Source organism: Oreochromis niloticus, linkage group LG6 (assembly GCF_001858045.2).
Source record: "Oreochromis niloticus isolate F11D_XX linkage group LG6, O_niloticus_UMD_NMBU, whole genome shotgun sequence".
In the NCBI taxonomy this organism is placed as follows: Eukaryota; Metazoa; Chordata; class Actinopteri; order Cichliformes; family Cichlidae; genus Oreochromis; species Oreochromis niloticus.
The window spans coordinates 31,286,999-31,309,201 of NC_031971.2; the positions used below are offsets into that span (position 1 = coordinate 31,286,999).

At 37.9% G+C, this 22,203-nt stretch overlaps 1 long non-coding RNA gene across 1 annotated transcript; it reads right to left on the reverse strand.

The window, feature by feature from the left end:
• Window positions 1–8,736: 8,736 nt before the first annotated feature.
• LOC102081991 (uncharacterized) lies at window positions 8,737–13,787 on the reverse strand. The gene is made up of 3 exons (XR_267268.4): window positions 13,763–13,787; window positions 10,036–10,151; window positions 8,737–9,096 (listed from the first exon to the last, which is right to left on the reverse strand). It is a non-coding gene; the product is annotated as an uncharacterized LOC102081991 (long non-coding RNA).
• Between the last annotated feature and the right edge of the window lie 8,416 nt (window positions 13,788–22,203).

Consider the following 22,203-nt stretch of genomic DNA (forward strand, 5'->3'; position numbering starts at 1 on the left):
CCATTCTAGTGGTTCCCATTTTGATTTATTAGTTCAGTTGTCAGCAGAGTTTCGTTCAGAATTCACTAATTTACATCAGATTTAATGGACAGACCTGCTGCTGGCTATAAAATAATTAATAAGATTTTGGTGAGAGCTGATTCCAGTGGGAGACAGGAACATGATGTGAAAAGAAACCTGTTTCCAAAGAGAGATGTGTAAAATTTAAATACAAATTGAATTCAGTTGTGAAATTGGAAATGACTTAAATCTTAGATTTGATTAAAAATGGTCAAATAAAACATATAAAGGCAAAAAGCCACCAAACCTTTCACGTATGGCTATGGTCCAGGCCTCTGAGATTGAATTAGGAACACTTAGGAATTTTAATTGATGACTGGCTCTCTTTTTTTCTCCACCTCACATTCAGCAACAGGGGAATAAATAAATCTTAACAGTCAAGTCTTGTCTTTGTTTTGTGCCATTATAGAGACTTGTTGCTTCGGCTTTTGTCAGTGCTGCAATAACAGTTTTATTTACACGTATGAATCTTTGCTTAGATATGCTGGATTCAGCTTCCCTGTAGCATAAAGATTCATCACACACTGTAGCTTATTGGCCTTCTGTGTTAGATGATACTCTCTTATCCTTTCAACTCAGCCATGAATTCAGTTTTATATTAAATTTAGTTTTAATTCACTTCAATTCAACACAATTCAATTTTTCTTTATATAGCAATGCTTCTACTGAAGCAATGCTTATATTCATGCTTATATTAAGTCCAGGCTTTATTGTAAGTGGAAATAAACACCACAATTTACAAAGTACAGTTGAATTCTTATTTCGCCAGTCTCTCCTAATGCAAAACATTAATACACATTTTAATAAAAATAGAAATAAAGAGAAAAAATACAAAAGGAAGTGGAAATAATAATAATGATGATAATGAAATTCATTAAAAGACCTGGGCTTGAAAGACCTGAGCCTGATTACTTATGCCTGTGTGCAATTTTGGAAACAGATAATCAGCAAATAGCTGATAATAATAGTACACTGACAGTGAACAGTAGTGATGTGGTGGGAGGGGAGCACTGCTCAGTGTCTTATTCATGGCCTGTGGGGAAAAGCTATTTGACAGTCTTTTAGCTTCTACTCAAGGCCAGAAGTGTGAACAGGCCATGTTAAGAGTGTTTATTGTCCTTAATGGTGCTGTGGGCCCTCGTCACAACCCTGGTGGGGTAAATATCCTGTAATGAAGGGAAGCTTGCTCCTGAGATGCACTGTGTACACTGGAGAGCCTTTTTGTCCTACACAATGCAGCTTTCATGCCACGCTGTAATTGAGGTAGTGATGACACTCTCAGCTGTACATCTGTAAAGGTTACTGAGGATTTTGCTTGACATGCAACGTTTCCTTCTATTTTTCCTCAAAGCTTTTATTGAATTTGTATCAGCAGCAAAACACATAAAATGGTCTCACTGAATTAAGACAATCAAATTGAGATCTAGATTAACTGGAGCTAGTCAGCTCAGGATGCTCTTTGGCTAGAGAAACTGTGACATGTGCAAATGTAGAATTTGATGCCAGCAACATGTTTTATGACTGAAATAACAAATGAATGTATAACACTAAGAAAAAAAATCAAGCCTTCCTGATGAATCACGAACTATGTGAACTATAGTATTTTAGATATTTTTTTGTAGGTCCCATGTCAGAGGAGATGACATCACCTCTCTCTCTTTCTCTTCCTGGAAGGCCGGTGCCTTTCAGACACTCAACTTGTCTTTCATTTGGTTTGATTGTTTGGTTTGATTATGGTGCACTTATCCCCAGCTGAACCTGGTAGTTAGTATCTAGGGCTGGGCGATATATCGAGTTTTTTAAAAATATCGATATATTTTTATACGAGATATAAGATGTGACAATATCCTTTATATCGATATAGTCTATGTTACGTTATAATTATAGTTGTGGAGCCACAAGTTTGCCTCTCTTTCGTCCACTTTTGTCTCTACGCAACGTTACTCGACCTCGCCTCTCCTTCACTGACTGAACACAACTCCCCCTCCTCCCCCATCGCTTCACCTGCAGGCAGCGACAAGATGGACACGGCAAATCTCCGTTAACGAGTTACTGCGCATCCTCCCGTGCGTGGGGCTGGACGCCGTCAACGTGTTAACGAGCTAACCACGCTAACGCCACGGCCTAAAATCCTTTCATTCTCTCAAAAGTTGACAGCGCGCCTAATGTATGAATTCTGGTTGTGCTTGATGACCGCGAAACGATTTTATGAGGTACACGGCGCTCAGCAATCTGTCAAAAAATGTTTTAGTACGACTTTGGTAAGCTACGGAGCTGCACCTCTTGATGGATTGTTGGAGCATTACGGCTACCGAGGAGCCTCGCGGAGTAATACGTACTGTGCTTCAAGGTAATATTACCGTATTGTGTGTGTATAAGGACCATAAATGGCACCTGTTCAGAGACATGGTTACAAAGCGGATTTCAAACTCCAGGCTGTCAGTCACGCAGTAGAAGTTAGGAATAGAGCAGCTGTGAAATCTGTCTATGTTATTATGCTCAGCGTCTTTTAGTTTACATTTTGACTGCACAATTGTGAGCTCTTTGTTATGCACAAAAACATCATTGTTTTCTTTTATTTATGGAGCATTATTATTTAATAAATGCTCATAATTTATTTTTGAGTAGTTTTTTTCAGGTACATCTATGCTGTATGTTAATAAAAGTGCCTGTGTGACATCTGGGACACAACTTTAAATAAGAACTCTCTTTCTGGTCTTACTTTATTGCTTTAAAAAAATATCGAGATATATATCTTATATCGCCATCCAGCTAAAAAATATCGAGATATGAATTTTGGGTCATATCGCCCAACCCTATTAGTACCTATTCATGTACCGTTTCATCTTCTATGGCTACTTATTTTGACTTAGTAAAAATTGCTGCTTCGTGGATCTCCCTTCTTGTTATATCCTGAATGATATACCAACAGTCTGACAGCTATAGAAGCCATGCCAGTCAAGTGGCAAAACAAGCTTGTCACATGCTCCCCTGCATAAAGCTTTCTCTCCTAAAGTTCATCTGTCACTCAGTACATCTATTCACAGATAGGTTTCCTCCACTTCCTCTGCGACACAATTGAAATAATTTGAAATAATTTGCCTTGACCTTCTGTTCCATTTTCTTGTGTTTCATCACTGTGTCCCTCTTTCTTGTTTCTGAGAATGCGCCTCCTCAATTCCTCTTCTTAAATTTTCTCTCCTACTGTCTTAGTCCCTTGAGGAGAGAGGAGTCAAGGCAACAGGCATTTAACCAAATGAGATGTCCTTGCCTCAGAGCCTCATTTTAAAGCAATATCATTAAATATGACACCTGACGCTGACGAACCATAAATGTAATCTTTTTTTTTAATGTCAGCTGCATTCAATTTATCCAATCAAATTAAATTTCGGTTTAAATTTAAATTGGCATCTGTGCTGGTTCACACAATAAGTGATGTGGTATGTACATTTAAACACAAGATCCAGAAGCTAATATGAAAAATAATACCAATAATACCAACTTACCTCAATAATTGTCTTTAAAAGCAATAGTACTTTGATCCAGTGGAACACAAAACATTCAAATGACTATGAAATATGCCTTTAAACTGAAGATTAATCAAGTGATTGAGTTAAGTCTTCTTGACTTACTAGGTCTAGCAAACGTTTTTCCTTCAGGGATGGCATTCACTATACAGATTCTTACATACTTGCAACACTTGACAGCTTTCCTCCAGGCTTAATCCTGTGTGAATAACTGAGGGTCCATTAGCAGTGTTCCAATTCTTCTTTGAGAATTTTTCTCTCCCTTTGTCATTTGTAGTTTCAGGAGGCCTTTCTGATGAAGGTCTAAGACTGATCAGCCAATACCTGACTTTGCTTCTACCTTCAATGTGATGGTAGGCTCATGTCTACATAGACAGCCTGTGGAAGAGATGCATCTTGCTAGTCCACTAGGAGAGAGTTTGGATAGGGATCACAGTCTGCTATATCAGATTCATATCCTATTAGTTTAGCATTCAAGATTCCCTCTATTTCCACTAGCACAGAGATCAACATGTCCTCTGGATTGGTTTGGCTCTCCACAAACAATCAGCTCCTTTGGATCAGAAGCGTGGTTTCCACAACTTTAATGTAGAAGGTAAGTCTCCCATTTTACATAGGTCATTGAGTCAAATAATGCCCTATCTTAAACTGAATTTCATGAACTCTGGGACAACACTGAAGTTTGCTACATTGCTACAGGCCACTACTAATTGGTTAGCTGCAATTATGCCACTCTTTGTATAGGGACACCACTCTTTGCATAGGTTGATCTCTTTCTTTTACACCTGAGAAGCATCACTTTGCAGGTTATTAGCTTGTGTTACAACTGCTTGACATTCTACACTCTCCTTCAAGCCAGAGCACAAAGTCCACCAGGTTATAGTTGCCATCTGTAGAGGCTGAGCAGGCATGCCCACTCTGCAGGAAGTTTAATTAACAAGCCTGTACTTATGAAGCACAGCTTAGCTCTAATTCACAACATGGTACAACACCGGATGTTGTACCTTTTTTACACCACACACAACAGTTAAGGGTAGAAAGTTTGATTAGATATCTTAAAAGAAGCCACTTACTAGTTTGAAAAGTCCTGTTTGTCATTTTATTCCTGCTGAGTCCCATGCATCTTTTACAAGTTCAAAGCGAAAATACTTGCACAAAGGATACACCAGTGCATCCTCAATTATAGTCCCTCCAGACAGCCTTCTCTCTCATCTCTCCTCCACCACTTTAGGAATGGAGACATCCTTCAATGTGGTATATTGAGACTGAAAAAAGTCCTACATCTTCCTGTTGGTGTGTGTTAGTCTGTTTTTCCAGTTTATTTCCTGCTTTATTAAATATCATTTCATTTCATTTCTCACTGTTTTTATTCCCACCCTTCAGATGTGCTCTATTATTGCTCTCCCCACTATGTTGTTTGTAAGTTCTCCTGTAGTGTTTCTCACCTTGTAGCTTTCCCTGTTTTCTTCCCCTCTTGACTACCTATGTTTGGTTTATTTAGTTAGTTTATTGGATTTTTCTATCCATCCATCTATCAATTTTTCCTCTACTTATCCAGTTCAGGGTCTCAGGAGGACTGGAACCTATCTCAGCAGGCAGGAAGGATATAGTCTGGACAGGTTGTAAGGCTAACACAGAGAGACTGACAGCAGTTCATGCTCTCATTCCCTTAATGTCAATAATTTAAACCTTTAAAACCCAATGGAAAAGAACTGTTGAATGTGTTCTTTATTTAGAAAAATACCCCAAATAAAACAGCATAACAGCTAGTAAACAAACCTTGTCCTTGCGGTAATACTGACTTTTTTTAATGTTACAACAGATACTTGACCCAGCAGCAAAATACTAAGACTCTAAGAAAACTGGTATAATCAGTTACACATGCTACTGATAGAAAAGATAGTGAAAAATACATTTGACGGTTTCTCAGCAAACTGGAGACTAATTAAGTAACAGGAGGGGATGCTGATGTTGCAGGAGGTGGAGATGTAATGGAGTCTGGCTGGCAGGAAAAGCTTAAAATAACGGAAATGCACACAAATAGACAAACATCCTGCAAAATCAAATACAGAAATGTGATGCAAATAGTAGAACTAATATAGGAAATGTTTGCCTGGTGAACCTTCACATTTTAACCATTTCCAGAATAACTAATGAGTGGATGACTTCAGTGATGTCAAAACTAACAAAACAACCCTTTTAGATTCGTCCGGTATATCTGAGAATAACATATGTTAAGTATTGGGACACAATAAATGCTTTTTAGGTTTAATGTATAGCATGGTATTATGAATTGCACACACAGACAAACAGGAAGAGAGCAGGAATTGCTCAAAAAAAGGTAACACCTATAATGTGTGAAACACAGCATCTGCTGATGAAAATTATGTGATGTTTTTAGAAACTGCAAAAAAAGCTACCGAACAACTGAACTTTCAAAATCTGTAAATCACGGACAGTCTGTTACCAAAAATCACTTTCTCTCATCTCGGCAGAATTGGAAAAAACAACTGGACAAAAGGCAGGAATGATGAAGGCTTTTTAACATACAGTGTTTTTTACATAATTAGCATCACAGTAAGAACAGAAGGTGAAAATGTCATAAATTAGTGAAAGTGCTGCAAGAAATCAAAGCAATTTAAAAACCATTCATAACAAAATGGGTTTCATAGTTCTCTTATATTGGCTCCAGTCTCTTAATATTGAAAAGTCTCACATTACATTACATTACCATAATGGCACACCTCTTGGTGGAAATGATAAAACTGAACACCAGCCACCTGAAGAGAAGTTAATGAATGACAACAAAACCTTAACTCACCCATATCCATGTCACTCGTCTCCTACCTTTTGTTTAGTCATTCTAAGCCTTATGCCTCCACGTTTACACAGTGGCCTGTGTAATCAGACAAATACTCTCACAATGAGCCACGATGATTATTTCCTTCAAAGTATCATCAAAATGAAAATAACACAACAGAGGCTCCTTGGCCTGCTGGCAATGTTAGCGCAAGAGGGCCGAGTTGTTCTGTACGCTTGATTTGCTTGACCTTTTAGCTCTGCTTTTCTAATAACAAACAAGCTTAGACACCCACATGAGCAAACACACAAAGCAGGAAAGGCAAATGACACACCGAACATCTCCTCAGTATGTAACTGATGCTTTTGCAGCCGGTATTGTGCTCCATTAGGTTTCTGATGGCTTTTTGACTGAAGAAACATCTCAGAGAGAGATATGAATAATATAATATAAGACGGCGTGTTTAATATTAAACAAAGTGTTTTTGTATGTAAGACATGTTGCGTCTGGGTTTAACAACAGATTGAGACAAAGGAGTGATGAAAAGAAAATCCTTTGGTCTTTAATGTCTGGCAAATTGACTAAAAGATTATGAACAGGTAAATATGAGCGCACACAAAAACAAGTCAGGCACAGTTGTTCCGCTCCTGATTTTACCTTTCTATCTAAGCTCCTTTTTAGACTTCACCTTTCATTTTTATCTAAAAAGTGGCACTCTGTCATCTTCCTAATACTCCCATCTGTTTCATCTCAGTATCCCTTCCTTACCTCTCTTTGATTTCTCAATTCAAAGCATTGTCACCTTGTCTTAAGCTATGAGCTTCTTCCTCTCCACACTTTCTGTGGCATTCACTTCTATACTCGGCAGCATGGACGTTCCAGCTCCTGACACAGAAAAGAAAAAAACAATCATGAAAAAGTGAACAGATGTTGTGTGAAGTGACGGACACAAAGGGACTAAGAGAGTGTGCAGTTGTCAGAGATGTGACAGAGAGAGCATATGAGTCATCTTCTGTCTGGTCTCATTTTTCTGCACATCATGTAGGTTGATAGACAGGTAACATCCTCTGTAGTTCACCTATCTGTCAATTAGTAGTTGTGCTGCTGTATTTTACTCACCGGAGCACCAGCATCATTTATTTTTAATGTGTTTGTCATAATAAACTTTGAAATAGAATAGTGCATGTGATGGACTGACTGCACTGCAATTCCTTTTTTTTTTATGTCAGGCTGCATTTAAACAGTTTTAAAATGTCAAAATCAGCTTGTTTCACCTTGAGCAGAGGATTCCCTGATTACATATGTGACATGCAATTATCTGATTTATGTAGTACTTTGAATATATCATATACGATTAGGGTGGGTCTTCGTGCAAACCACAGGAGTGGGGTAAACTGGTAGCCTTTCCAGATATTGCAATAATTTTCCAAGTGCCTCCAGATAACAGTTTTTGAAAAATGATCTTTCTGTTAAACTTTTAATTATGTTTAACATACAAGTCTTGTGGAGACAATGGGCTTTTTCTGGGTTCAAATTCCAATTGAAGCAAAGCATGATGAATACAAGCACTAGCAATGAGTACAAAAAAACAAGTGTATATTAACCATGACTTGTTCCTCATTTCAGCTAGGATAGTTTGTGGTGTGTGATCTATAAATTAATACATGACAAATATGGTTTTACAGATCATTCAATGACTGATGGTAAACTCATCTCAAGGAGAAAAAAACTCCACAAATGATTTGCTCTATGTAACATTTTTGCCACCATTGCAATGGCTGCACTCACAGGACCTCTGCGCTTTGAATCCAGAAGAAATTTATGTCCTAAATTGATTAATGATGGTCCAGGGAACTTGGTGCACCATTACCCTTGATGGGTGTATTGCTGAGCACCAGAGTAAGTGCAGGGTTGGCACTGAGGTTTTCTGGATCAGAGGTGGTCTAATTTTTGACGTGAAACATGACAGACATATTTTATAAGTTCACAGATGTTTTCTAGCAACAGAATAGAAAACCGGTGTTTTACTATACAGCAGAGACATTTACCAAATCACATCACATCAGTTTTATTTTTTTAAATCATGAAGGCTTTAGATACCTCTCCTTGATGGATGTAGTGAAGGAAGGAATGTAGAGGGTTAGTGTGACAGAATGGTAAATGGCCTGTATTTATATAGCGCTTTACTAGTCCCTAAGGACACCAAAGTGCATTACATATCCAGTCATCCACCCATTCACACACACATTCACACACTGGTGATGGCAAGCTACATTGTAGCCACAGCCACCCTGGGGCGCACTGACAGAGGCGAGGCTGCCGAACACCAGTAGGCAACGGGTGAAGTGTCTTGCCCAAGGACACAACGACCAAACTCCCAACTCTTGAGCCACGATCGCCCCCAGGAGGATGTTAGGGATGGGAAGAGCTGGAGACAGATTATTTGCTGTGGTTATGGTGACCTCTAAAATGACCAACTAAGAAGAGGAGGCGCAGGGAAGGTGGAAGCTTCTTTATCTAAGAGCATGTGGTGGAAAAAAAGATTTTTTTTTAAATTTAAAACGACTGAAAATATTTCAAAGTGTAGAGAGAGAAAACAATGTAGTACAATACTTGCACCATAATTTAGTGATCCTGGCATCCTAAGAGCAGTTCATTGTCCCCATTGTGTCCCCAGGCTTCTGGCAACACCAATTTTCAGTTGGCATCCTTATAAAAAAAAACATTAGATAAACGAGATAAATCTGTCACTTTTTGGTGTGACCAGACCTTTCGAACAAAAAATAGAAAAGAGGAACTGATGCTGAAACTTTTAAGTTTAGTAAGAGAATTTCTTGTGCCTGTGAGACTAACAGATGGATATTTATATAAACATATAACCTTTGACATTAAATCAGAAAGTAACTAGATTTTTTCGGTGCAATTATTAATCGAAGTTGTTAACGTCACTGTGGTGTTTGCACTCCTCTTTTGCAAGTTGTGAGATTATGATGTGAGAAGGAGAGTGGGGAAGAGAAAGTCAGCCTGAAGCCTTTGCAGACATTCTGTTTATGTTTGTATTACGATGTATTCTTGCAGAATCGTGCCTTTGTTTGTTTAAAAGCCGAAGACCTCCTGTTGAGATTATGAGTTTTTTTGTTCCAGACAGCGAGGTCTGCCAGGGAACGAAATGAGGAGCAGGTGTGTTGTGATATGAAAGGCCACGCTGTCGGTGGTCTGCACTTATCACAGCTTCACAGCATCAGCTTCTCTCTCTTCCCCCTGCAACCTCATAACAATCTCTACTGGTCCTTTCACGTCTCTTCGCTGCTCTTCTCAGTCCTCTCCACTTTACCCGGCATCAAGCTGTTGCTCCTTCCTCTTTTCCTCATCTCATTCTCTGACAAGAATTGAATTGTGCATTTCCAGTAATGATAGTCTCCATAAGGGTAATACGAAGTCTAAATGTGCCAGCAAACAAAGGCTCCTAATATATGATTCATAATTTCAAAAACATGTTTTCTTTCTACTTAAATGCAAGTGAAAAAAATAATAAAAAATAATTATTTATTGAAACTATATATTTCCTTGAAAATGGGGATTAAATTAATTGAATTAAATTAAATTAAATTACAAAATACAGGTGCTTTACACTTTATGATAAATTACCTCCAATGTTAACAATCACTTGATTCCCTATGAACAAGCACTTGGGGGTGAGAAGGAAGAACTCGCTTTGAACAGGATGAGATCCCCAGCAGAACCAGGATTAGTTATGGGTAAGGCTGAGGATGAAAAGGAGAGCATGGAGAATAAAAACCCAAAAGACAAATTTTGGTAAAAATGCTCAGTGCATCATGGAAAGTCCCGTAGGAGCCTGAAAATAGCTAGATAAGTATGGACTAGAGATGGCACGATACCACTTTTTTATGTCCGATACCGATACGGATATCATAAATTTGGATATCTGCCGATACCGATATGAATCCGATATAGTGTGTTTTTTAATCAATAAAACTGTTTTTTTATATCTTGCTGCATTTTGTATAAGTTCATACTCAAGTTTAAATAAACAACAACACTAAAGCTATTCTGTTATACCTGTATGTAAAAAAATACACTGGACCCAAAATATTTCATAGTTCAGCAACACTGATCAATCTAATAAACTTAAACCTACTCCATCCTCCCTATTCTGGTATTTTAAAGAGTACTTAGCAGAAATATTAAGCAACCTAACTAATAGGGTTGCAAACTCCCAGCAAAAGAAAATGGGGAACCACCCCCCACCCTCCACCTCATGATGCCTAATCGACGTAATCAACTTTAATTTGATGCAGGGTGAAAAAAAAATGCACAGAAATAAATTATTTTTCAAGAATAATTAAATAGATTCAACATCCTTCTTCTACAGAATTGCAGAATTCACAGATGGTACTTTCCCAAAGGAAAAAGTACTATAGCTTACTAGGGTATATTAGACTTAACAGTTACTATATACAGTAATGGACTTCTATACATTTTACATCAGATTAAAACTTTGGGTGTAAGAGTCCGATAATTATTTATTAAAAGCTAGACATTTTAAATGAGTGCCCCCCTTTTCCCTGTTAATGCCCTACCTGCCCCCCTGGCTAAACTTTGCTAGATCCGCCCCTGCACAGTTACCAGCCGTCAGCTACGTAGAAAAGGATCCTGGTGTAGAAAGTAATATTAAATAAATTCTAACAACAGCTTATCAAGCTTAAACGTGCTGCTGTTGTTCAGCTGCTGGTTTCCTCTTTCTGGTGCAAAGTGGGCCAAAAACAAAGAAGAGAGACGGACTCGCGACAGAAAAGCCGATCAGCTGATCATTAAGCAGTTTCACGATTGAAGTAGCAGCAGGAGAGGGGAGGGATAGAGAAGAGGCAGTTGCTCCATATATCGGTTGTTAAGCTTAACGCGGGAATGCTTTACAAACATTCAGAGATGAACTTACACACTTGCTTTACTTCTCTCTGGGATAACTTCCTCTGAGATGAAATGCTGGTTTGGTAGGGAGGCTACAAATACACACAGCCGCTCTATCACGTGAGGCACACTGCTCCGACGTGCTACGGTTATGAGCCGAGTTACACCATGTCGCAAGTTTTGTGAGGTGCTTTTTTGATATTTAATGGATCGGATTGCATTTTTTATTTCTCGCCGATATCCGATCCAGTAATTTAGGTCAGTATCGGACCGATAGGGATACGTAATATCGGATCGGTCCATCTCTAGTATGGACTGGTTCAAGAAACCACAGACTGAGTACAGTTAGTACACTTTTAACTTTTTCCATTACCATAAAAACTAGTGAATGAAAACAAGTTATATTTCACGTTTCTTTTCCTTGTGTTCTGCAAAAACAATGATCAATAAGTAGTTCATGTTTTCCACAGTTGGTTTTTAAACACAAAGTGCATTTTTGTTTCAATTGTATCCAAGCCAGGTATAGTTAAATCCCACAACTATAATCCTCCAAAGCTGTTTATATTTTATTTAATGATTTTTTTTAATTGAGCATTTAAGTAACAGCAGTAATAACAGCAGTAATAACACAGAAGGCTACAACCACATAACAGTAGCCCATTAAACCATTAAACAATAGTAATTAATTCACCTGCTCAGTCAGTTACTCCAGTCATTCACAGCACAATATTTTTGCATTCTTTATATCAGAAAATATATAAGTCATTAGTAAATAGTACAAACGCAACAAACATAAAATTCTGTTTTTGTTTGCTTTACACATTGTCTAAACACAACAAAAAGCTCTTAACTATTCGACTAAATATTGTGCAATGCAATTGGATTCTAAGAGACACAATTTAATCTAATTTGGCATATTGCCTAATTTTTTCATACTTCCCTGAAGCATGTTTTGTGTAATCACTTGATATCACTGTTCCTTTTCACTATGTTGAAGGCAACATTATGAAAATAAATCATTTATTTAAAAAATAATCCAGAAAAATATATGGATTCAATTTCAACCTACAAATATCTCATTTACTGAGATGTTGCGTATGTTGCTGTTTTTTTTAATGGTTAAAGATCAATATTTTTGCTCAGAGTTAAAGTTTTCATCGCTTTGAGCAAAAAACAGATTACATGAAAAAAGAGAATATATTTATGTTCAGAAGAAACACATTCCTGCTTTTCTCTCTCTTGCACATTCCCAGACAATAACTGGCCTGCTACTGCAGTTAATGTAATTTCACACACTTTTGTAAGCCGTAAAGAGCCTCATATAATCTCTGTATTGAATTATTCCTTTCTATCACAGCCATCTCTTGTTGACAAACATTGTTGTCAATAACACGATTTTCCCTAGTGTATGAGGGTGTGGATTTCCTCTGCTTGGCATCTAACTGTGTTCAAGCTGCAGAGCTGGAATAAGTACCTGATTAGATGGTGTATGACCGCTAGACTGCAAAGCATGGCCTCATTGGAATGCACTGGATTACTTTCTCAGGATCAGCTGACTTAATTTGGTTTCTGTCTTCTGTCTCATTCAAAGGGCAATATTTATGTAATGATGATTAAAGTGCGGTTCACCCGGGGTGTGAGAAGGTTGGTGTCGAGCCATGTTAATTGCCTCCCAGAGCTCCTCTGCCTTTTTAAGATTATGATAGCTTTCAAACACATCTGACTTTCTCTTTGGGCAATTTACATGCTCTTCACCTTTTTCATTGTAACATTCAGAAATGTAATGTCCTCTTTCACTGTTACTGCTGATAATAATTTCTAAAATATAACCTCATGTCACTATATAAGTCACTGAATCGTTACCAATGTAGCAGCCTTGCAGTAAATTGTCTTCATCATTTCAAATGTAAATGTGATGTTTTTTTGATATGTTTAACCTTGGTATGCTTTAACATTTTGAAAAGGAGGTAAATTTGCATTTACTATCAGCATAACAAGAAAATGTTTTCATGTTTTTGTACATATGTTCATATTCATCAATACTGCATCACTACACTACTTACTTTTACTATGTTCAGTCATTGGGTGGGTAAAAGAAAACTGCTTTTACTTCACTGTATATTTTTGTATTTATGCTAGCATTAGCGAACAAACTAATACTTTCTATGGGTGCTTTTCTGCAGTTTATTACAGTGGCATGTATTGCCTAAGAGCAAAACCTCAACTTTTATTTGATATCCAAATATGCACCAGCCAAAGTACTTGATTTATCACTGCAGGAGGTAACTGAGTGTTGTATGATTTTTCCACAGGCCTTAAGGTGCAGCGGAGGTGAAGCCAGCCGCGGAGGTGTGTAGGTGGATAGAGCACCTTCCACAAGTACTTATTTATTTTAAATATCAAAAATAAAGGTGACAGCTTTACCACACGTTACTGGAGAACATACTTGCCACGTCCACACGGAAGAATCCATTACAGAAGTAGTATACAACGAAGAAGAATAAAAAGGGGGTGACCTACCAGTCACGAGACAAGAGACGCCACCATGTGGCGATACACTGTATTACAACATTAGCAACTGTCTTACCTATGTCGCAGTGAAGCATAAACATCTTGGATGGGGTGTACCTCACAGCACGGTAAATAAAAAATCCTCCAAAATATCGTTATGAAGAGGTCCAGTTCAGTGACAGAAATTGGCAAAGGCAAAGCCTAGCCAACAGTGATCATGTACAACAAGCTGCTCAAATACTTTTAATCAAAGAGAACTCTAATTTTAAGCCATAATATAATTCATACAAGAGAGTAAAAAAGAACAAAACAAACAAACAAACAAAAAAATCCACATAAAGTTTTTACAGTAAGGCAAATTAGCTCTAGCTTTGGAACTAAACTCTAACATGTTATTTTCATGGTTGAAGACAGACATTTTAAAATGGGAGTCTATGGAGATTTTCTTGCTTTTAGGGCCAGTCCCAAGAAACTGCAGTTTCTGGCTCTTCTGCAGTGACTTAATTATTCAGTCCCCAGAGCATTTGAGTTGGCTCCCACTTATTTCAAGTTTTTCCAACTGATTCTTACTCTCTTCTCTTCCTATACATCCCAAACTGCTGCATGCATGCCAAAAGAGTACGCCTGGGTGCCAGATATGTTCGTCACGTACCAGAGTCAGATTAGACTCTGCGCTTGTTAGCCTGTTGGCCTAAGGCAGGGGTCGGCAACCCGCGGCTCCGGAGCCGCATGCGGCTCTTTAGTCTTTATTTTGCGGCTCCGGGTGGTTTGGGAAAATAAATTAGAAGTATTTAGCTGAAGTGTATTTTATTTGTGTTTAGTTCTTTTTTTAACTCGTAGTTCTAAATTGGAAGATTATTGTGATTTTGAAATATAAAAATAAAATTATATCTTATTATTTTTTCATCGCTCAAAATAAGCGTCACACTCGCGGAAGCCGGTGTACCCGCCGAAACGCCGTGCATTTATCGAGACTTTCAACCCCAGGTAGGCCAATTATGGGTCTTCGGATCCACATTATGTCAGCAGCTATTCTCCACCGTGAACTATGTTAAAAACAAACACCGCTCACGCCTCACAGATGACAGCTTACAGTCCTGCGTAAAGATGAAAGATGAAAGTGATTTCGTACAGCCCCGCAGCAGACGCTGTGCGCAGAGGTTCGGGACCAGAAGTCTCATTGTAAACATATCACGGCAGACCCGACGATGTTTGCATGAACATGCTTTTCAGCATCTCTTTATTGACCACTTTTCACACACGGTTGCTGTACGCATACAGCCGGCTGTAGCTTTTCAGCTCACAGCCCGACACACACCAACACAACAGCAGAGAGAGCACAGAAGTTAAGGCGGCGAGGCGTGATTGCGGGTGCCGCTCAGGTGCGTCCGACTCCCCTGCAGCGGCACTGCAGACCACGCCCCGCCACACACATTAACCAGGTAAAATACATATTTGGGGAGAATTTTGCAAATATCTATTTTACTCTTTTTTTTTTTAGCGGCATAGTGCTTTTTTTCCAATTAATTTTTTAAAAGTCAGGTCAAGGCTCCAAAAGCCCAAAGGCGATATAAGGGTGGCGGCTCACAACAGTTTTTGTTTGCTACATGGATCATTTTAGTTCAGCTGGGTTTCTTTCCTTTTGTTATATTTCTTTAAGAGTTCAAAATGTGTTAATTAAATAAATAAAATGTAATTTTCTCTGTAGCACTTCATGGATTACATAAGCAACACACCTTAGTTTCTCTGTGGATTCTTTTAAAAAGCAGTTAAAAACTTTTCTTTTCAAACAAGCCTTTTGTTGATCTACGTATTTTATATTCTTTACATTATTTACATTTGATCTTTTACATTGTGTATAATGTCTATTGATTGTATTGTTTATTTTAATATTTGTGTACAGCGCTTTGTGACTGCCTGTCTGTGAAAAGCGCTTAATAAATAAACTTTACTTACTTACTTTAGTTGTTCACACAAAGCATAAAGGTAAAAAAAAAACAATATATACAGTGTTATCTTCATTTTAGATTTCAAAAAGTATTTGCGGCTCCCAGTGTTTTCTTTTGGGTGGAAACCGGGTCCAAGTGGCTCTTTGGGTGTTAAAGGTTGCAGACCCCTGGCCTAAGGCAATATTCATGGCTCCCTGCAGACTTACTGTAGCAGTTCCATTGATTAAAAGTTGAGGACAAAGAAGGATATTGTTTTTATGCACATTTGATAGAAGAAAGTTAACTTAAGGTGTGGTGCACCAGACCCCCAAACTCTAAATATAGAGATATTTTCTATTTCAGAGGTTTTATATTGAAAAATTCATCCCTGACCCTTACAGGATATTTTGACTAACACTTTCTACAGAACCCTGGAGATAGATCATATCAAGTTGGGTTTTTTCTTCACATTTTTAGTTGAATGAAAATAGATCCTATATCAGTCCAGTTCCACATGGCTGTATGTACAACCCAACACAGCAGAAAATTTCTAAACCATAATTTTTTTTTCACAGACCTTTCCATCTATCCATCTGCTATTTATCATATTCTGAGCACAATCCTGTTTTTTGTTATCATTGTTATAATTATATTTCTATCATCTTGTTGTTCTATTTTGTATTCTTCCTAACCGTCACTTTATCTGCAAAAATAATTTGAGCAATTATCTAGCAGGTTCCAAGAAAAAAGTGCATATCTGTTTCTATATATGTTTATATAGTAATTAAACTGGTTCTATGAAGTATGAAGTATGACTTATGGCCGAGTTTGTGCTGAACTAGGGGGCGTTTCCATATTAAGGATATAGTGAAAGATACTCAAGAGTCTGTAAACCAAAATGAACCTGGATGCCAGTTTGAACGTGATGGACTGCTGAGATGAAAACTTACATATAGTCATATTCATTGCTCTCAACAATCTTTAAAAGGAGGAATTTAATCATCTTCTGTAATTGTGTTTCATTAAAAGTCACATATAGTCATATTCATTGTAACTGTAATCACTGACTACTGTCCTCAGCAATGCAGATAAAGATGGTTGTAAAAGTCACAGCCATGAGTGGCTCGAATGACTAAAGAAGTTGTGAGCTTCATGTACAGTATAGATAAGAAAGAAGGCTGCAACCTTGAAGCTTGAAAGAAAATGTGAGTTTGTTATTTGAGGTAATACTTTTTCTGAAAATAAAATAAAATAAATAAAACAGAAAGAAAATGCTTAACTAAAGTTATGTAACCCAATGTTACACACAATGAAGTGAGGCAAAATAGAATTTCAGTGCCATCTAAAGCTTTAAGAGGAGATTATGTATACAAAAAAACAAATAGTATGCAAAATGAAATCACTCATAGTGATGAACCCACACAGAATTACTATCACACCGAACAAGAAGCATTTCAGCTTCTTCCAGCTCATACACAGCATGCAGTTTTACTGTTTTGGTTCTGCTGTCATCTGTGTTGTTTGCATTGCAGGTCAAGAATGAGTACGAACAAGCCGCACCTTATTTTCATAATGCAGCCCTCTACAAATATCCAGCTCTGCCACTTCTACAATGCCAGACCTCTTCAGTCTAACCTTCAAGCTTTCTTCTTTTGCAGATTGCTGTTCTTCTTCAAACAATCATGTATTGCCTATATCTTGATTCTTGCTGGATTTCCCCTCCCTGTGTGACTCCATCCTCTGATTCCTTCAGTTTACTTGTGTTTTTTTTCCTCAGCCATCTCCAAAGCCTGCCTCACTGCTCTGCAGCCTCATCTGCACTACGTCATCCTTTGACACACAACTTTTCTTGTCTTTTCTGTGTCTACTCCTGCAATAAATAATTCAGGCCCATTTCATACAAATGAACATTTAGGAGCTTTGGAGTCAGATGTTCTTCTTAGGAACTGGAAACATTGACTTCATTGTATAAATGAAACACTTTCCATGTTTTAAATATAGGAACAAAACTTCTGAGGTGAGAAGCAGAGTTCACAGGAAGAGTTTCTCATATGTGTCATGTATTTCTGTATACATCTGTTCTTCCTGTGTTACTTGTGCTGCAATTATATTATTATTACAGTGCATCTGTTTTTCTTTTTGTTTCTGTTCTGTCAGCCGGAAATTTTCTGTCTTTAACTTAAGCAGTATCGTGTGACTGTGGATATACAGTACAGAAGTCTTGCGCAACCTGCATTTATGTGCACACTAACACACGGTTTTTTGTTGCACTTGTTTCCATTTGTGTGCTAAATATAACCCTGCGTGGTGACAGATTTGATAAAGAGTTATGCCAGCCTGTGCAAACTCAAAAACTAAACCAAAACAAAAACCTTTTGAGATTATAAATTAATTTTTGAGGCATAACAGAAGATTTCATAACAAAATTAATGAAATCTTATCATCTTCTGTGGCACTGTGTAAACCTTGTGAATGATATGTGTGTGCGTGCGTGTGTCTGCTAGGTTTACATATCTTTGTGGGGACCATATATTGGAAGTTTACTATATTTGTGGACCAACAGCCCTTATGGGGACAAAATCCACATCCCCACGAGTTTGAAGGCATTTTTGAGGCTCAAAATGTGTGAGGGTAACAATTAGGTAATGGTTAGGGTTATGCATTCATTTTTGATCGTTAAGGTTAGGGTAAACAGCTAGGGAAAGCATTATCTCAATTAGATGTCCCCTCAAGATTATGAAAACACAGCAGTGTGTGTGTGTGTGCGTGTGTCGAAACAGTCACAACAGTTCAAAGGCGTGAAGATCAAGTTCAAACCAGGACATCCACATTTGTGTTCATGGTTTGGCTCATTGTGAACATTATTATGTAGACAAAGAGAAGATAGACAGATTATTGGAATACAGCCGACACAGGGTTTGTGGAGTGGGTGGAATGAAATGAAACAGTGGCTTCAGTGGAATGTTTTGATTGTTTTTAACACTGTCACACTTCATTAAAAAGAAGTTGTATAATGAATCTGTTTTTAAGGAGTGGCCTACATTACCAGCTGATCCACATATTTTTGACAGGTCCTCTACGTGACAGTATACAGCTGCAACATGCAGATGTGGCTCTCCAAACTCTGTGCAGAGCATCTAAATCGAAAGTAAAAGTTCAAGTCAATAAGCAACTTTAGCTCGCGTTCATTACAGACCTATATAATGAATTCCGTCGTTGTTGATTCCATCCCTTTCCTGACATTTTGTGTCACCTCCATTCTCAACAAAGAAGAATATGTTTTTTAAATTCTATTTTCCTAACTGGATTTTGCTCCAAAGTTAATTAGCTTTTTGGCCTGTGTTGGTATTAGGTCTTCATTTTTCATAATTAGAAAGAACCAAGAGGAGCACACACAAAACAGAAAAAGATGCCCTGGAGTATGGCAGATATTATTTTGTTTCTATTCTCTTTTATACCAAAGACAGAAGCACTGGTGCTGTCTCCTCAAAGCTATCATCTTTATATGCTAAAAGAAGATGGTTTTTATTCCACAAACACACTGTTAACCCTTCAACAAAATACAACCAAAACCTTACTGGTTAAAAAGTGATTACTAAAATATCATTTTGTGTCCATGTTATTCAAGGTTTATTGATACAACACTAATGCATTGGTTGTAACATCTGTTATTACTTACATTTCTTCTTGAGACACAAATCCCTTTGGGTTCTGCCAAATCAAACTTGTGGAGCTGCCCACTGTGCCGACCCCTTGTGAATAAGGGAGCAGCTGAAGGTACCTTTATTCAGCAATATCTCAGCTTTGACCTCTATATCTGTACTCTCTATACTGAGAGAAAAAAAAGGATTTTTTTTCTCAGTAACACAAAGCGACCTTAATGTGCGCCAGCCACAGTTTTTAGAAACCTACATTTGTTACCTGTCTTGTATGTCTTTGTACAATGGAAGGAAAGCCTCTTTGTGACAGTCCTAATGCCTAATCCATTGTTCCAGCCTCTGATGTAACTGACACATCATGACTGCAGAAAATAGCTCATATAATGGCTCTGCAAACTCACAGAGGGATAGTTGAATTTTGTCATGACGATAAGAGAGAAAGAATCTCACCGCTCACTCAGAGAAACTTTTATAGAAATACGGGTGCAGGTGAAACGGTAACCATGCTCACTTCACCCAAAAGACTAGACACAAGTCATAGGCTACGTTCACACTGCAGGTCTTAATGCTCAATTCCGATTTTTTGATCAAATCCGATTTGTTTGTCTGCTTGTTCACACTACACATAAAATGCGACATCAAACGCTCTCCAGTGTGAACGCTCAAAGCGGCCCGCATGCGCAAAAGAAGATGTCACACACAACTCGCTCTTTTTAGACCCAGAGCAAACAATATTGTTTGACTGATGGCCCTTAATATAAAGACTTCGGACTTTATGTTTTCAAATTTTTGCTTTAAGTTATTTTGTTATTTACATAATAATGCAAATAACCTAATAATGATCCTTTTTGCTGTTTTAGAGGAGCGGTGCTTCAAAGGATAGTTGCAGATTTCTGTCAGAATCTGCAGAAAATACAGTAAAAATAAAATGTTCACATTTCTCCAACGTGGTCTTCCTAACAGTTTCACCGGATGGCAAGAAATCGTTTGCGATGTCTTCTCCGGCGCTGATAATTGGCGTCTGTCTTGTGTCAGTGACGTAAAAGACGGATTTAATGCGACATGACCGTTCACACAGCAGTCGCTTTCTAAAACATCGGATATGTATCGGATTCAGGACCACATACGAAAGTGACCCAGATCGGATTTGAAAATATCGGATTTGTGCCGTTCACACTGTCATACCATGATCGGATATGAGTCGCATGGGCTCAAAAAAATCGGATTTGATGCGCTTTCGCCTGCAGTGTGAACGTAGCCATAGTGCACCCTGGCTTCCACCCTATGTCTCCATCCTCCCCTGAGATTCTGAGTTGATTTAGCGGTTAAGTAGTGAGTAATGTGTAAACAGGATTTTAGTGTAGTTAGTCAAGAGGAGGGTAGATGCATTGTAAGAAAATATTTGAATTATTGCCCAGTCTTTGTGGTCCTGTCTTGTAGCAGTGCCCTTAATTAGTGTTTACAACGAGCTCATATAGTGCACAGCTTTAGGCAATCGTGTTCTAATGTAAGTTATTGATCCATAAAGTAACTACAGAAAGGTGTTTGTGTCAGAACTGCAGTATTTTCTCTTAGATGCAGTGGCGTAAGAGTCGTAAACAACATCAAGTGAAGATTTTCAATACAAACTGACAACACGGAATGTACTTAATGTACTTAACTGCGTCACACCTGGGGTACTGGTCATGTTCCAGCAGCATATCTCTTGGTCCACTGCTTCTACCAAGTGGACAGTAAGTAATATTGCATGGAGTAGCTTCCAGTTATTTCTCTCAGCTGCAGGCTGTTCGCAACATTTTTATGGGAGCTACGATGCAAAACTTGCTTCAATTAGAATATAACATAAAAGTAAATGATGAAAATAATTTCTAATAAAAATCAGCAATGTGGATTTAATAATGATTAATTTCATTTCTATTCTTTTCCTTCCCATTTCACTTAATTTACCAGATTTTTCCTTTTTTTTTTTCTTTTTTCTTTTAAACAACTTCAGTCTCTTTCACACACCTATTTCACTTTTGCATATGGTAACCATTCTGGATTTTATGTCACTTTCCATTTCTCATCCTGCTGTGTTAGTTAAACTAACAACTTCATTCATCATTATAAAGTATTTGATCTCTAAGGACATCTTTTACAGTGATGGCTCTGCTGTTTAATAACTACCACACCAAAACTTTGAGAATTTGGTCAAATTTGTCAACATAACAAGCATGAGGATGCTTGTTATATGTAATTTGTTGGACAAAGACACAGTTTTTTGTAGTTTTGTCTCTGTACATTACAATTAAAAATCTAACCAATCAACATATAACAGAAGTGCAATCTGTCAACTTTATTTCAGAGAGTATTACAAAAATCTTTGTGTTAACAGCTTAGGTACTACAGCTATTATTAAACACATTCCTTCAGCATTAATTTGACAAACAAAACAGTTTTAAATATAAGGATTATTTTTAATGGATGGAAATCCTTTGAAGTCAATGACTGCCTGAAGACTAGGATCCATGAATATCACCAAGAGCTATGTTTTCTCTATTGAAAAGCTCTGTTAGGCCTTTACTGCAGCCACAGTCTGTAACGCTGGCTGTGGTACACTCATACCTCTATGGATCTGGTGCTTAGGCCCTATTTTTGTGCTGCCATGATCAGAGCTTCTGTGCTGTTCTTTGAGCAGGCCTTTTTTTAGCCACAGGTAGGATATCTTGATACCAGCCATTTCCTCTATCTGTCAATGGTACAGCCCATAAAGGGATGGGACATTGATTCATGACAGTTCCTCCTCCTGC